The following is a 2500-nucleotide window of genomic DNA, read 5'->3' as shown; positions in this document are numbered from 1 at the left end:
AAAACTGCCTACAGCACCTGGTATTCCCAGGTGGTCTCCCATCCAAGTACTAACCAGGCCAGGCCCTGCTTAGCTTCCAAGATCAGACGAGATTGGGCTTGTTCAGGGTGGTGTGGCTGTAGGCATTGGTTTCCTAAAGACCTACATCTCTTATACATCTCAAAACCAGCTTCGAAGGAAGCCGGAACAAGAGAAAATAAAAAAAAAATTGCCTAAAGCACCTGGTATTCCCAGGTGGTCTCCCATCCAACTACTAACCAGGCCTGGCCCTGCTTAGCTTTGAAGATCAGACGAGATTGGGCTTGTTCAGGGTGGTGTGGCTGTAGGTATTGGTTTCTTACTGACCTACATCTCTTATACATCTTAAAACCAGCATTGTAGGAAGCCGGAACAAGAGAAAATAAAAAAAAAGGCCTACAGCACCTGGTACTCCCAGGTGGTCTCTCATCCGAGTACTAACCAGGCCCGACCCTGCTTAGCTTCCAAGATCAGTTGAGATTGGGCTTGTTCAGGGGGGTGTGGCTATAGCATTGGTTTCCTAAAGACCTACATCTCTTATACATCTCAAATCCAGCTTCGAAGGAAGCCGGAACAAGAGAAAATAAAAAAATAAGGCCTACAGCACCTGGTATTCCCAGGAGGTCTCCCATCCAAGTACTAACCAGGCCCGGCCCTGCTTAGCTTCCAAGATCAGACGAGATTGGGCTTGTTCAGGGTGGTGTGGCTGTAGGTATTGGTTTCCTAATGACCTACATCTCTTATACATCTCAAAACCAGCATTGAAGGAAGCCGGAACAAGAGAAAATAAAAAAAAAATGGCCTACAGCACCTGGTATTCCCAGGTGGTCTCCCATCCAAGTACTAACCAGGCCCGGTCCTGCTTAGCTTCCAAGATCAAATGAAATTGGGATTCTTCACGGTGGTGTGGCTGTAGGTATTGGTTTTCTAAAGACCTACATGTCTTATACATCTCAAAACCAGCTTCGAAGGAAGCCGGAACAAGAGAAAATAAAAAAAAACTGCCTACAGCACCTGGTATTCCCAGGTGGTATCCCATCCAAGTACTAACCAGGCCAGGCCCTGCTTAGCTTCCAAGATCAGACGAGATTGGGCTTGTTCAGGGTGGTGTGGCTGTAGGCATTGGTTTCCTACAGACCTACATCTCTTATACATCTCAAAACCAGCTTCGAAGGAAGCCGGAACAAGAGAAAATAAAAAAAAAATTGCCTAAAGCACCTGGTATTCCCAGGTGGTCTCCCATCCAACTACTAACCAGGCCTGGCCCTGCTTAGCTTTGAAGATCAGACGAGATTGGGCTTGTTCAGGGTGGTGTGGCTGTAGGTATTGGTTTCTTACTGACCTACATCTCTTATACATCTTAAAACCAGCATTGTAGGAAGCCGGAACAAGAGAAAATAAAAAAAAAGGCCTACAGCACCTGGTACTCCCAGGTGGTCTCTCATCCGAGTACTAACCAGGCCCGACCCTGCTTAGCTTCCAAGATCAGTTGAGATTGGGCTTGTTCAGGGGGGTGTGGCTATAGCATTGGTTTCCTAAAGACCTACATCTCTTATACATCTCAAATCCAGCTTCGAAGGAAGCCGGAACAAGAGAAAATAAAAAAATAAGGCCTACAGCACCTGGTATTCCCAGGAGGTCTCCCATCCAAGTACTAACCAGTCCCGGCCCTGCTTAGCTTCCAAGATCAGACGAGATTGGGCTTGTTCAGGGTGGTGTGGCCGTATGTATTGGTTTCCTAATGACCTACATGTCTTATACATCTCAAAACCAGCATTGAAGGAAGCCGGAACAAGAGAAAATAAAAAAAAATGGCCTACAGCACCTGGTATTCCCAGGTGGTCTCCCATCCAAGTACTAACCAGTGCCGGTCCTGCTCAGCTTCCAAGATCAAATGAGATTGGGCTTGTTCAGGGTGGTGTGGCTGTAGGTATTGGTTTTCTAAAGACCTACATGTCTTATACATCTCAAAACCAGCTTCGAAGGAAGTCGGAACAAGAGAAAAAAAAAAAGAATTGCCTACAGCACCTGGTATTCCCAGGTGGTCTCCCATCCAAGTACTAACCAGGCCTGGCCCTGCTTAGCTTCCAAGATCAGATGAGATTGGGCTTGTTCAGGGTGGTGTGGCTGTAGGTGTTGGTTTCCTCATGACCTACATCTCTTATACATCTCAAAACCAGCATTGAAGGAAGTCGGAACAAGAGAAAATAAAAAAAAACTGCCTACAGCACCTGGTATTCCCAGGTGGTCTCCCATCCAAGTACTTACCAGGCCAGGCCCTGCTTAGCTTCCAAGATCAGGCTTGTTCAGGGTGGTGTGGCTGTAGGTATTGGTTTTCTAATGACCTACATGTCTTATACATCTCAAAACCAGCTTCGAAGGAAGCCGGAACAAGAGAAAATAAAAAAAACTGCCTACAGCACCTGGTATTCCCAGGTGGTCTACCATCCAAGTACTAACCAGGCCCAGCCCTGCTTAGCTT

The 2500-nt window shown here is 46.7% G+C and overlaps 4 non-coding genes and 9 pseudogenes across 4 annotated transcripts; all 13 read right to left on the bottom strand.

Annotated features, from left to right (window-relative positions):
* Nucleotides 1–5: 5 nt before the first annotated feature.
* Nucleotides 6–124, bottom strand: LOC142124521 (5S ribosomal RNA). Its single transcript, XR_012684635.1, has one exon. It is a non-coding gene; the product is annotated as a 5S ribosomal RNA (ribosomal RNA).
* Nucleotides 125–209: 85 nt separating this feature from the next.
* LOC142124481 (5S ribosomal RNA) lies at nucleotides 210–328 on the bottom strand (annotated as a pseudogene).
* An 83-nt stretch (nucleotides 329–411) lies between these two features.
* LOC142124439 (5S ribosomal RNA) lies at nucleotides 412–530 on the bottom strand (annotated as a pseudogene).
* An 83-nt stretch (nucleotides 531–613) lies between these two features.
* Nucleotides 614–732, bottom strand: LOC142124344 (5S ribosomal RNA). The gene has a single exon (XR_012684604.1). It is a non-coding gene; the product is annotated as a 5S ribosomal RNA (ribosomal RNA).
* Nucleotides 733–817: 85 nt separating this feature from the next.
* LOC142124391 (5S ribosomal RNA) lies at nucleotides 818–936 on the bottom strand (annotated as a pseudogene).
* Nucleotides 937–1020: 84 nt separating this feature from the next.
* Nucleotides 1021–1139, bottom strand: LOC142124291 (5S ribosomal RNA). Its single transcript, XR_012684585.1, has one exon. It is a non-coding gene; the product is annotated as a 5S ribosomal RNA (ribosomal RNA).
* An 85-nt stretch (nucleotides 1140–1224) lies between these two features.
* Nucleotides 1225–1343, bottom strand: LOC142124479 (5S ribosomal RNA; annotated as a pseudogene).
* Nucleotides 1344–1426: 83 nt separating this feature from the next.
* LOC142124438 (5S ribosomal RNA) lies at nucleotides 1427–1545 on the bottom strand (annotated as a pseudogene).
* An 83-nt stretch (nucleotides 1546–1628) lies between these two features.
* LOC142124330 (5S ribosomal RNA) lies at nucleotides 1629–1747 on the bottom strand (annotated as a pseudogene).
* Nucleotides 1748–1831: 84 nt separating this feature from the next.
* On the bottom strand, nucleotides 1832–1950 carry LOC142124460 (5S ribosomal RNA; annotated as a pseudogene).
* Nucleotides 1951–2034: 84 nt separating this feature from the next.
* Nucleotides 2035–2153, bottom strand: LOC142124531 (5S ribosomal RNA). The gene has a single exon (XR_012684644.1). It is a non-coding gene; the product is annotated as a 5S ribosomal RNA (ribosomal RNA).
* Nucleotides 2154–2237: 84 nt separating this feature from the next.
* On the bottom strand, nucleotides 2238–2346 carry LOC142124496 (5S ribosomal RNA; annotated as a pseudogene).
* Nucleotides 2347–2429: 83 nt separating this feature from the next.
* The window catches only part of LOC142124347 (5S ribosomal RNA), a 119-nt pseudogene continuing 48 nt past the window's right edge, over nucleotides 2430–2500 (bottom strand).

The sequence above is a fragment of the Mixophyes fleayi genome, unplaced genomic scaffold (genome assembly GCF_038048845.1).
Source record: "Mixophyes fleayi isolate aMixFle1 unplaced genomic scaffold, aMixFle1.hap1 Scaffold_2526, whole genome shotgun sequence".
NCBI lineage: Eukaryota > Metazoa > Chordata > Amphibia > Anura > Limnodynastidae > Mixophyes > Mixophyes fleayi.
Note: the sequence above shows the minus strand (reverse complement) of the source record. Positions and strands in the feature narration are given on the sequence as shown.